This window comes from Molossus molossus, unplaced genomic scaffold (assembly GCF_014108415.1).
Source record: "Molossus molossus isolate mMolMol1 unplaced genomic scaffold, mMolMol1.p scaffold_m16_p_2, whole genome shotgun sequence".
Classification (NCBI taxonomy): Eukaryota; Metazoa; Chordata; class Mammalia; order Chiroptera; family Molossidae; genus Molossus; species Molossus molossus.
Window position 1 is genome coordinate 110,535,580 of NW_023425355.1, and position 14,629 is coordinate 110,550,208.

Consider the following 14,629-nt stretch of genomic DNA (forward strand, 5'->3'; position numbering starts at 1 on the left):
CATGCTTGTTGACAGAGATTCTCTGGGAACTTGTTGTCCATTCCTGTCTCCTTTCCCTGGTACAATTTCTTTTGCTTCCTTTTTAGATTCAGGCATTTTCCCCTTTGGCGTTGAATGTTGTTTGGATTTCCAACAATTCAACATTAGTGGGAACAGTGGGCTCCCAGACAACAGTGGGTCAGGCTGTCACTGTTTGGTGCAGATTAAGGAAGCATTTGCTTTGGAAAGAAGGAAAGCTTAGTTCTTTCTGGGACATTGTCTAGTTTCTGTTTATCTTGTCATTTGATCTAAAGTTGCCATTGCTGCTAAAGGTTCCCAATTTGAAATTCCAGGCACCAAGCATGTGAATATGTTTAGTCAAGTTCAGTCACAGCCAGCTAACTGACATTCAAATAATTAACAAACAGATTATCTTATATGATGTTGAAACTCCTGATAGCTGTAATTATTATTCAGAAATAACTTTTGGGAAGTAAAGGTGGCATAAGAATTTGTCACCTAAAGGATCTCTCCGATGAATTATAGTAAAATTTTGTAAGGGAACAGACCTTTAAAGACCTGCATAAGTGTGGATCCTGCACTGATTTTGAAAAAGGTATATAAGTACCAGTGGCATGGAGAATGCACTATACTCATGCATGCAAATTAGACAACTAATTATGAATCTATTTGTCAGTGTGCTATAGCTTTAGCCATGCTGCAGGCATTGTTCTCCAACATCCACTTGGCCATGTGAAGCTTAATGTCAAAATGGTGGCCTGGCTCATCTTCTAAACATTTGGCTTAAATGTATTTGGGTCTTTGAGACTCAAAATTTGAGTTATTCCCATATTGTGAAATAAATAGAGAGTATCATCAAAATGTTGACTGTGTAAGCATTGTTTTTTGTTATTCTATATCTTACTTTGGTGCATCTCTATGGTTTGTGTGGGGGTGAGGACTCCAGGAAAAAGAGAGAGATAGGGTTCTAGAATGCATGATGGCGGTGGGGGCATTTTTTGATATCAGTGTACTAGGGTGGTGGGGCTTTATGAAATTTGGCTTTTAGTCTCAGAATTTAGTTTATTGAATGAGCACAAAATGTGATGCATTCTGATTTCCTTAGGCACTATGAAATAAAATAGAGAAGTCATCTCCCATTTAATATATTTACTCAGAAGAAAATAAGTATTCATAAATTAAGTCTGAAAAATCAGAAGGAGGATACATTGTTCACAAACAAGGTTTTTGTGTCATTGACCATCCAGTGTTATGGGTCCAATGATACTTCTGAGCATTGTGAAAATGCACACAATGGTAGCATAGTGCTATGTCTGCTTTAGACATCTCAACACTAACCCAGACTGGCAACTCAGTTTCCAGGGCAACCCTGACACCACGCTGTCTTGGTTCACCAGAGATGACAGTGCCCCCCACTGTTAGTACAGCAACTTGTGAATTACTTTTCCTGTAGAGATGATGGTTTTATAAACTCTTTGGCATAGCTTTCACACATTTTTTTTTAAAGCCAGCAGGGTTAAATTTGTATTTGTAGCTTTGGAACAGGAAAAAAAATAATGCTATTAAGCCTTGATCTTAATCTTAACCTTCATTGTGATAGAGCCAAGCAGTCTACTAAATTGGAGTTTGTCTCATTCTGAAAGCAAATGTGAAATGGTAATTTATTACATGAAGACAAATTTTGTCATAAAAAAAGATTTAATTTAATACCTAAATTTAAATAGTTATAATTCTTAACAGATAATGAAAGTATTAACTGCTGGTCACATTTATAGTTATTCTTTCATGTCAGTAATCAAAAAGTGGAAATAATACTTCTAGCCAAAAAATATCTCTTTCTGGCTTTGAAAACTCAATTTGCTTTGAGAGTCACATGCCCCAGATTCCAGTATTTATTTCCTTACTACCAATTTGGGGCTGGAGGGGGTAGTTATATGACTCATATTTTCCAAATTCCGTGGAAGCCATAGAAAATATTCTTTTCAAATCCCATTACATGGTCTATTGTCAAAACTTCCCCTGTAGAAATGAACAGAATATGCTTGGAACATTAGAGAATCATAGAACAGTGGGTTTGGGAGGGCCATTATAAAACATCTATTCCCTTTTCTCCATAAATAGATGAGCAAATAGAGACCTGCAGAAATTCAGGAACTTTCCAAAAGTATCACACTTAGTCTTAGATTTGGAACTAGAACCTAAGCTTCCAGCTCCACAGCCATGGGTGCTTTCCATCCTCCTAACAGGGAAAGGAGCCTTACTCTTTTCAGAATCTATAGTACTGAATATAGTGAATGGGCTGTAAAAGGGTGCAGTGAGACAGAGTCATGTTTAAGTGGGGCATATCAAGGCTGAGAAAGAGGAAAAAATTTTATATTTTCCCTAAAGACCTAAAAATAGCCCTGGGAACTGAGAGAATTTAGACATTATTGGATTTTAACTTACTATGGAATTTGTATTATATCTTTTAAAAATTAAACATATTTAGCCTTATTTTAATGTCTACCCTTAAGGGATTGAGAGAGAAACAAATGAAAACATTGATTGGTTAAAAACACTACTGCTGGAATGTTTAGGGAATGTTCATCTGGCTTCCCATTTGTTACGCATGAATAAAGGCAGACTAAAATATGTTATAATCTTTAGGATGTAATAGTTTACATCCTAAAAATCTGTATGATAATCCATAATGTTGGAAGGCCAGCCTCTTATAAATTGAGTTTGTCCTCATTATTTATAAGCATCTAATAATAATGAGTTAACACTGCACTGGAAGATAATGGGATTTATGAACTAAATTTATATCTCAGTTTCCCAGACCAGTCTCTTAAATCTCATTTGTACAAGCCCCTGAACTTTTTCCAGAAACTTAGAATAAAGAAAAAATCAACCCTTCTAGGTCCTGAGGAAATAATAGTCGATTTTCTCTGGTAAGCTCAAATGTTTGCTAATCCACCCAACACATCATTCTGTATTAGGTAGAGCAGACCACACATACTTTATGACTAGGGAACTGGATTTCTTCCTTGTAACTTCAGAGAAATTTAGGTACAGTTCTGTTTTTAGTCACTTCTTCAGGACTCATTAAAACATATACACTTGGCCCTGGCTGGTATAATTCAGTTAATTAGAATGTAGTCCCTGCACTGAAAGGTCACTGGTTCAATTCCCAGTCAGGACACATATGTAGGTTGGGATGCAGCTAATCAATGAATCTCTCTCATATTTTCTCTCTCTCTCTCTCTCTCTCTCTCTCTCTCTCTCTCTCCCTCCCTCTCTCCCTCTCCCTCTCCCTCTCCCTCTCCCTCTCCCTCTCCCTCTCCCTCTCCCTCCCTCTCTAAAATCAATTAAAATAAAATAAAATAAGTTCTTTAAAAAGAATAACAATCTTTGCCCTGGCCAGTTTGGCTCAGCGGCTGGAGTGTCAGCCTATGGACCAGAGAGTCCCACTAGGGGCACGTACCAAAAAAAAAAAAGTATAACAATCTTTTTTTTTTTATCCTCACACGAGGACATTTTTTCATTTTTTGTTCAGATAGAGTGGTAGGGAAAGAGAAACATCAACGTGAAAGGGACACATCGAGTGGTTGCCACCCGCACGACCCAACCAGGGCTGGGGACAAACTGCAACCGAGGTACATGCCCTTAGCGGGAACCGAACCCGGGTCTCTCTGGACCACAGGCCGACACTCTAACTGCTGAGCCAAACTGGCCAGGGCAAGAATAACAATCTTTAAAAAAATATATACACTTGAGAAAGAGAGCTGCCAACATGGAACACCAAATGCATGGGGTGAAGGGTCAAGGGGTTAAGAAGGATTAGATCAAAAAGGAAAGACAACCTGGCTGGTGTGGCTCAGTAGCTGAGCATTGACCCATGCACCAAGAAGTTGCTGATTCAATTCCCGGTCAGGGCACATGTCCAGGTTGTGGGCCCAATCCCCAATGGAGGGCATGCAGTAGGTGGCCAATCGATGTTCTCTCTCATTGATGTTTCTCTCTCTCTCTCTCTCAAATTAATAAAGGGGAAAAAAAAGAAAGAAATAGAGGGAAGCCATAGCCTGCTAATGCTACCTTTTCATTGACCTTGGATGCAGCCACATCATAGTGGACAGACATGCTCATTACCTTCAGAAGCTAGAACAGTGGAGAAGGGTAGATCTGGGAAGAGAGGTTCTGCGCATAACTGTATCATTACATCCCCAGAGAAGTGCTTTGCTTAATAATGTCTGTTTCAGTGCACAGACAAGTAGCCAGCAACTACTTGCTGAAGGACAGTATTTCATGAGAAAATGACATCACATACCAACAAACCAGTGTCTTCTTTAAGTCTTCACTATATTTAAAAATATTTTTTTCTTTTAATTTTAGAGAGAGAGGAAGGGAGAGGGAGAGAGAGATAGAAACATCGATGAGAGAGAACATTGATTGGCCGCCTCCTGCATGCCCCCCACTGGGGATCAGGCTCACAATCTGGGTATGTGCCCTGACCGGGAATTGAACCAGCAACCTCTTCGTGCATTGGTCGATGCTCAATCACTGAGCCACATCAATAGGGCAAGTCTTCACCATATTAATAAAATGTTTTGTTATATTCTACCATAAATCTCTAACAGTATAGGCTTTTTCTTTAATTTGATTGTGAATGTAATTCCAAATTTCTCTTTGATTAAAGTCATTCTGTGCTCTCAAATATGAATGCCATCTTCTCATGTGGTAGACAGAACATTTTAAATTTGATGACTCTGGTAAACATGGACAAACAAAAAGGAAAGATTTGTTGCCTCAGCTAGCAATCCATTCAGGGACTGCCTCAGCTGCAGAGTCACCTTGCCCAAGGGCATGCTTTCCCAGGGGTGGCTCATATCTAATGAGTAGGTGGGGGTATAAGAGTCTGACTCTCTTGGCCTGATGAAAGACAACTCTAGTGGGCAAACTTGCTTCCAGAGCTGTCCACTGGGCTGATCAAGACATGCCAGCTCTAGTTCTCTTTCTGCCCAAGCTTGCTTCTCTCCTGACCTTCCACAGGTGCTGGTTCCTAATAAATACCCTGCACTACAGGCTCCATCTCAGCATCTCACTCTTGGGATCCAAGCCTGAAAACAGTAACTTTTACATATTTTGTAGGCCTGTAAAAGTAAACAAGTCCATCTACACTGTGTAATCTCATGATATGGCCTGTAATATTTAGGGTTAACATTAATGTTTCTGTTTCCTTTAAGTGCATAATTTAAATATATGTGCCAGCACCTACTATGAGTTAGCTGGAATGCTAAATGCTGGAGATATTGAGGTGAAAATGTCATAGCCTTATTATATGCACAGGGTACAGAGGGCCAGCAATCAGTATAATAAGTGCACTTAAGACATATAGAGACAATTGACAAAGCAAATGATTTTTTAATTGAAACTATTGGGATGACATTGGTTAATAAAATTATATAGGTTCCAGTGGTAGAATTTTATTACACATCATCTATATATTGTATTGTGGGTTCACCACCCCAAGTTAAGTCTCCTTTCAACATCATGTATTCCCCTTTAACCTCTCCTATCACCCCCACCCCCCCCTTTTCCTCTGGTAATCACCATACTGGTTGTCTGTCTATGAGGTTTTGTTTTGTTTTTTGCTTAATCCCTTCCCCTTTTGTACCCAGCCCCCCTACTCTGTCCACTCTGACAGCTGTCAGTCTGTTCTCTGTATCTATGAGTTTATTTCTATTTTGTTGCAGTCATTGTGAAAAGCAGTATGGATTTACCTCAAAAAATTAAAAATGGAACTGCCTTGTGACCCAGCAATTCCACTTCTGGGAATATATACAAAGAAACCTGAAACATTAATTCAAAAGAATATATGCACCCCTATGTTCATAGCAGAATTATTTACAATAGCTAAGATTTGGAAGCAGCTCAAGTGTCATCAGTAGATAAGTGGATAAAAAAGCTGTGGTACATTTACACAATGGAATACTACTCAGCTGTTGAAAAAAGAAGGAAATTTTAGCTTTTGCAACAGTATGAATGGACTTGGAAAGTATTATGCTGAGTGAAATAAGCTAGTCAGAGACAGACAAATACCATATCATTTCACTTTATGTGGAATCTAATGAACAAAATAAAGCAGATGATCTTGTGTGTTGGTTTTAAAGTAGCTGGTTTAAAAGTAAGGAGATGTGACTTTCAGTAATACCATTAGCATTTGTACATCACTCCCATAGATTGAATCTCATTTGGTTTTCAAAATATCCTCATGAGACAAGTTAATGATTATAAAAATCTCACAGATAAACTGGAGGTCTTAGAAGTTCTGACCTTTTAAGTTCTGTGCTTTCTTTGCTATTCCTAAATATCTTCTTTTTTATTTCTAAAGTTTGGGGACAGAAGGACAGGACCACCAAACCATTTTGTGTTGGTATATGTCAATTCTCATTAGCAAACTATGATCTCAGAATGAACACAAAGTATGCAGGACTTTGACCCATTGAACTTTAGCAAATATGCTATTCTAATATAAACTTCTGGAGAAAATAAATAATTCCAAATCATATATGAAACCAAGCCACATGTATGGGTTTAAAACCCTATAATTTTTACTGTAATCTTTTGAATCATTTCAATATCCTAGTGTTATACATACATATTAATTTAAATGTTTTGTTTTTAAACTTGAGAATTGGACATAGTTCTCTAGGAACAGCTTGATTTGTGAGGTCTGTCATCATCATCATTGTCATCATCATCATTATCATCATCCTTGTTAACCTTGATTAACAGTATATAATAAAGCAGACTTGTGCTTAGCAATTTCTCTGCTTTATTTTATTTAATTCTCCCAACCAACTTTGAGATTAATAGTACCCCTACTTTGCAGATAGTATGAGTAATTGCTTATGGTTTCTAATCACTCAGACATTTTTGGAAGTATCCTAGAGTTCTTCTTCATTATCTTAAAAATGATCACCAAAACGAATATTGCCATTATACTCACAAAGAATATATAAAGTATTTGCACATGCCTATGTGCTATGAAAATAAATTTTAAAGAAGTAAGATCTCTACTCATAGGGGTTGACATTCTAAAACCCTGGTTTTAAATAACTAAATTCTTGATGATGTGTTGTCTTCAATTTTGGTCTATATTAGCAGTGTGTTTTTCCCATAATCCTAACATCAAATATTTCCTCTTTTGCATTGGGAATGTCTCCTCTTTTCCTTATTAGATTCCACAACTCCATTTGTGACCCATGACTTTTTAGGTACCTGTTTTTAGAAGAAACCATGGGAAATCATAGTATTAACAGAATCACTGGTCTGAAAAGAAACATGGAAGGCATGTCATCCAACTGTCTCATTTTATAGATATTTTTGATCCTGTGTCTCCTGACTTTTCAACCAGTGTTCACATCATTGGCTAATGCTATGTTCTTGATTCTTCTTGCATGACAGTTTCCTATGTATAACACAACAGGATTCTTCACTATTGTTGTTGAAGCCAACATTCTAAAACTTTGATTGATTACCAATTTTTTACCTACTGATTCAGGCTACTCAGCACATATATCATCATTGTGCTAATAGCCTAAACTCTGGGGCTAGACTGCCTGAGCTCACATCTTTGCTTTGCTGTTTACTAGCCATATGATTTTCAGACAAGTTACGTGGCTTTTCTGTGCCTTGGATTCCACATCTGTAATATAGGATGAGTTTATGTATAGACTTAACGGTACTATTAGAAGGGTTAAATGAGTTAAGCATAAAGTATAGAAACATAGAACCATGCCTGATACCAAGTAGCATTTGTAAGTATTATCTACCATTTGCATTGCATACTCATAGCTCAAACAAGTTGTAACTTCTCAAATATAGCTTTGATTAAGCCAAACATTATTCTTATCTATATTTTTTTCAAAGCAAAAAGTATGAATTCTTAAGATTTCTTGTTTTATTATCCTACAATAAAAAAAGTTTTTATTTTTTTTAAGTTATAGCACTAAATAGATGGAAATAAATCAAAACTGTTTGTTATTTTTATAGCTTAATTCTGCCTTAAAATTACTTTCATACCAGTGACAGAAGACACTTATTAGGTCATTTTATTTGCCCTCCTACATGCCTGAATCAGGCTTAGATGGAAACAACTAAAGCAATAAAATGTGAAACTTTTTCTGGGAAATTAATTTACTCTGAAATAAATGTGTAGCCTTTTTTCTTTTACATCATCCAATTATTCTCAGAAACACTGTCTTCTCTCCCTCTGGCCCTTTAACAATTCCTTTTACAAGTATAAGTTAATGAGCTTAATCTGAAGTATGTTGTTCCAAATAGTGGCCTGCTGAAGAATCTCATGAAGGCACATTTTTGGTTAAATTTAAATTTAAGAATAGCAATGAGTCAGGGATCATATGTTACACCCCAAAGAAGGGAAGATTCTAGTAAACAGCACAAGTTAATATATCTAAATAATTTATTCTTTACATTAATTTCTACTTTTCCAGAATAGTCCAACTATTGATTAGCACAATTTATACATTTTTCTAAAACAACACAATGGTTTATTAGCATAGTTTAATACATCTAAATTATTTATTTCTTACATTAATGCCTATTTTTCTAAAACAGTAGTCCTTTACCCAAAGCCAGAAAGCTTTGTAGCAAGTCTTGGATTTGAACAAAAAGCAGAATGTCAAATTAAAATTGGCAAGTGATATCAGAGGAATGGCAGCATGAGAGATCCTCTTGAAGTTTCAACAAGTTTAACAAAGTATTCCCTTGTCAAAGCACAGACATGCCTGAGAGATCCACACATTGAAACATCTAAAGGTGGGCAAGTCGGAGGGAAATGGGGAAGCAAGAATGGAAGAAAGCTGAGATGCGCCAAAGATGCAGCTCTATAGCCAGGAGCTCACTGCGGGGCTCAGCCTGGAAAGAGAAAGAATCAAGTTGTGGCTGGCATTCCCTTCAACTGGGTGGAGCAAAGAGATTTCGTGATCATTCCTTCAGGAGTGGGCAGTACAAACTGCGGCTGAGCCCAGTGACTTGGGCAGGTACAAAGCACAAAAGTGCTGCCACAGTTGTCTGACAATTGGAATTCCAGGCAGAATTCCAGGCAGATAAACAAAGCAATGGAGCCTAATCAACTTCCCTTAACCTTCCAGAGCTTTCCTCCCCTCACTCTTGTCAGATTGCAGAGCACATTACCTACAAACCCAAGAACTGGTACCACAGAAACATGCTTTTCCTGAGCGAAGATTACACTCTGCTACTATTCCTGGGTTTGGATGGAGGGAAAAGCAAAAAAGGAGGAGGCTGGGTTCCCTCAGCTCACCCCATCTCCACACATTGAGGATGCACTGCCTAGAGCATTTGGCCATGGGGTACAGTTTTGGAATTTCATGGATTTGGAACCTCACTGCCCACCACATTCCCCATGGACCGGAGCAACTAGATCACAGGGGAGGCACCCAAATATATGCCATTTTCCACCCCACAACCCCCAGAGATCTGAAAAGCCAAATAAGTGCAAAAGAGCTAAAAACAAACAAACAAACAAAAAAAAAACCTTGTGATTCAGTGCCACCTACTGGAAAACAATAACTATACTTCTTATCAGTCTACTAGAGAAATGTTACTCATACATAAGTGCCTAGACAGACAAGGGATCCATTAAATGAATAACAAATTTAATGAGGCAGCTCAGAAAGAAAATACAAATTCTTGAAAAAATAAAGACATGAAAATATGTGACTTAAATGACAGAAAATTCAAGATTGCAGTTCTAAAAACTCAACAAGAAGCAAAAAGACACAGATAGGTAGTTGGATGCACTCAGAAACCAAATCAATAAACTAAATGAGTACTTTAACAAAGAGATTGAAACTTAAAAAATAAAAAACAAATAGAAATTCTAAAGATGAAGGACTCAATAGAAGAGATCAAGAATGAACTAATGAACATAGAAAATAGAGCTGACCAGATGGAGGAAAAAAATTAGTGATACCAAAAGTAGAAATCTAGAAATGACAGAGGGAATAAGAAACTTGAGTATAATTAAAAAAAAAAAAACTCTACGAAAACTGACTCTACCAGAAAGAACAACATAAGAATAGGTTTACCAAAAGAAAATGAGAATGACAAGAAAACAGACAGCCTATTCAAACAGTTGATGAGATCTTCCCCAAAACATTGAAAGAGCTAGATCCTTGAATCCAAGAAGCAAACAGAACAGTGAATTAGCTCAATTCAAAAAGACCTTCTCCAAGGCACATTGTTTTAAAACTGTCAAAAATTAAAGGCAAAGAAAGAATTTTCAAGGCATCCAGGGAAAAGAAGAAAGTAACCTATAACGGAAAGCCCATTAGGTTATCATGAGACTTCTCAGCAGAAACTCTACAAGCCAGAAGAGAGTGGAACCAAATATTCAAACTATTGAAAGAGAAAAATTACCAGCTAACAATAGTATATCCAGAAAAATTATTTTTTAAATATGAAGGAGAAATAAAGATTTTTCCAGACATACAGAAGCTGAGGGAATTTAATACCAGAAGACCTCCATTCCAGGAAACACTCAATGTGGTTATACCGGAAACAAAGAACAAAGGTAAAAAAAACTACAAGTAAGATCACCAACAAACTCACAGCATAAGCAGGGATAAGTTGTGACAACAAAAACAGAAAAAAGGAGGGTGTAAATGTCTGAATTTGCAAAAGAGGATGGAGGTTAGATGCATTCAAAAGAGAAAGGACTACTGTATATATGCAACTTTACTTTTCATAAACTTAATGGTAATCACACACACAAAAAAAACAAAACTGAAACATATAACTTAAAAAAAGGAAGCAGAGGAAAAAGTATAGAATACCACCAAACAAAAGCAACTGATGGAAACACAAAGGAAAGGCACCAATGGAGGAACAGAGCCACCAGGAAAAATGAGTGAAACAGGATGGGTGAAAAATGTGAAGGGATTAAGACATACAAATTGGTTGTTACAGAATAGTCATGGGGATATAAAATATAGGATAGGGAATATAGTCAATAATATTCTAATAACTATGTCTGGTGTCAGATGGGTACAAAATTTGAGATTATCACTTAATAAGCTATGTATTGTCCAATCACTGGGTGTACATCTGAAACTAATATAATAATACATGTTATCTGTAATTCAAAATTTTAAAAAATAATAAAGTGAAAAAAATTTTAAAAGGCAGAGTAGCAGATCAAATCTAAAAACAAAACTAAATCATATGCTGCCTTCAGGAGACACATTTAAACTGTAAAGACAAAGATAGACTCAAAGTGAAAGGGTGAAAATGATTCTGCAAACAAACAACATCCACAGAAAACCAGGTGTAGCCATATTTATATCTGACTAAATAGATTTTGAGATAGCAAAGGTAACAAGAAACAAAGATGGAATTTTATAATGATAAAAGGAATACTACATATAGAAGACATAACACTTCTCAATATATATGCACCCAATCAGGGAGCACCAAAATATATAAAGCAACTACTAACAGAACTAAAGGCAGAAAATGCCAAAAACACAAGCATAGTTGGAGACCTAAATATTTTGACAGCTCTAGACAGATCATTCAAACAGAAAATCAATAAAGATTAGCTTTAAATGACACATTAGACCAAATGAACATAATTGACATTAACAGAGCCTTTCATCATAGAACATCAGATTACACATTTTTCCCCAGTACAAATGGAACATTCTCAAGGATAGACCATATTTTGGATAAAAAACTAACCTTAACAAATTTAAGAAGATTGAAATCAAACCAAGCATATTCTCTGACCACAATGCTTTGAAATTAGAAATAAACTGTAAAAAGGAAAAAAAAATAACCCCAAAATTTGTAGATACCACACTATATAGTACTAAAAAATGACTGGGTCAAGGAAGAAATAAAAGGTGAAATCAAAAGATATACAGAGAAAAATGAGAATGACAATATGGCATATCAAACTTCTGGGATGCAGTGAAAGCAGTAATAAGAGGGAAGTTTATATCATTACAGGCCTATCTCGAGAAATTTTTTTAAAAAGTCAAATAAACGGAGAGACTGGTGCGATCCAGCTGCCCACACATGGGACCGGCAGGGTGTGGGGGCATAAGAGAGGCCTGTGCAACCCAGCAGGGATGGTGCCATCCAGTTACCCACGCGACAGGCAGGGTGCTAAAGCATCAGAGAAGCCTGCGTGACCCAGAAGGGAATGCGTGATCTAGATACCCACGGGGCCTGTGGGGTGCTGAAGCACCAGAGAGGCTTACGTGACCCAGATGGGACTGTGTGATTCAGTTACCCTTGGGACCTGAGGGTGCAAACCAGAGAGGCCTGTGCAAAATAGCTGCACACAAGATAGGCATAGAGGACGTGAAAAACAGAGGAGGAGTGAATAGAAGCTACACAGACGATCTCCAAGGACCAAACGGGAATTACAACAAAAATAAAGACAAATCCTCAGAAAAAAAGCAACAGAAAAGCACTAGGATGGGACCATATAACCAGGGACACTGGTAGCATCTATGGAGGCTGAAGAGGGTGGTGGGCTGGGAGCACACGGACAGCAGCAGTCTTAGATGTGAGCAGTGACCTTGGGGAATAAAGGCCAAGCTCACTCCACAGGGGAGAAAGCCAGGACAGAGCACTAAAATAGCAGTATCCAATCACCTGGGGGTTATGGCAGAGGGAGAGGGCAGATTAGGCTGGAACTCTGTGGGGACACCTGGGATTTGAAGGGTACTCAGAGTTTTTGCTGAGTTGCAGGCACAAAGGATTGTGGCCAGTCTGCTCCTTCTCCAAGCTGTGGGGAAAAACAACAGCCCACCCACTTGGAGATTTAGCCTTTCCCAAGTGAGGCGAAAAAATGCAAATCGAGGCTCATTAATAGCCAGCATCTATCCCACCCTCTGGAAATCCTCCTAGGCAGAACACAAGGGCTACATTCCAAGGCACTGAGTAACTGAGAATACTAGCCACCAGGAAAAAGCTACAGGATCACTGAACCTTTCCTGGGGTTACAAATCTACTCAGGAAAGTAAGACTTGACAGTGGTGTTTAACGTGGACCCACACAGGCTCATCCAAACCCAGCAAAGGGAGCCACAAACAGCAGAACACCAACACCCACAGGGAAACTTTGGCAGACTCCAAAACCTACTGACATACCATATTACCCAAAGCAATCTAGAGATTCAACGCAATCCCCATCAAAATACCAACGGCATACTTCACAGAATTAGAACAATTATTTCAAAAGTTCATAGGGAACCAAAAAAGGTCTCGAATAGCCACAGCAATCTTGAAAAGGAAGAACAAAGTTGGAGGGATCACGATACCAGATTTCAGGTTATACTACAAAGCCACTGTAATCAAAACAGCCTGGTACTGGCACAAGAACAGGCATATAGACCAGTGGAACAGAACAGAGAACCCAGAAATGGACCCAAGGCAATATGCTCGATTAATATTTGACAAAGGTGGCAAGAGCATACAGTGGAGTAAGGACAGCCTCTTTAATAAATGGTGCTGAGAAAATTGGAGAGCTACTTGCAGAAAAATGAAAATAGACCATCAACTCACACCCTACACGAGAATAAACTCAAAATGGATAAAAGACTTAAATGTAACTCATGAATCCATAAAAATCCTAGAAGAGACTGTAGGCAACAAAATTTCAGACATCATATGCAGCAGAATTTTTACTGACACATCTCCTAAGGCAATCGAAACAAAGGAGAAAATGAACACATGGGACTACATCAAACTCAAAAGCTTCTGCACAGCGAAAGATACAATCATCAAAATGGAAAGGCTACCCACTATATGGGAGAGCATAATTGCCAATGATATATCAGATAAGGGGTTAATTTCCAATACATATAGAGTGTTCATACAACTCCACAAAAGGAAGACAAAGAACCCAATTAAAAAATGGGCAGAGGAACTAAATAGACACCTCTCCAAACAGGACATACAAATGGCTAAGAAACATATGAAGAAGAAATGCTCATCATCACTAATCATCAGAGAGATGCAAATTAAAACGACAGTGAGGTATCACCTCACAGCTGTCAGAATGGTCGCCATCAACAAATCATCAAAGAACAATTGTTGGCGAGGGTGTGGAGAAAAGGGGACTCTAGTACACTGCTGGTGGGAATGCGGACTGGTGCAGTCACTAGGAAAACACTATGGTGCTACCTCAAAAAATTAAAAATTGAACTTCCATTTGACCCAGTGATCCCACTTCTAGGAATATACCTAAGAAGCCTGAAACACCAATCTGGATGAATATATGTATCCACATGTTTGTAGCAGCACCATTTACAATAGCTATAATCTGGAAACAGCCCAAATGTCCATCAGTAGACGAATGGGTAAAATGTCTGTGGTACATGTATACAATGGAGTACTATGCAGCTGTAAGCAAGAAAGATCTCTTATCCTTTGAGAAAACATGGAGGGACCTGGAAAGTATCATCCTAAGTGAAACAAGCCAAACAGAGTAAGACAAGTTTCATATGATCTCACTTATTTGTGGAATATAATGAACATAACAGTCTGAGGAATGGGGTAGTCCTAGAAATGTGGAAGTGGGGTACAGACGGACA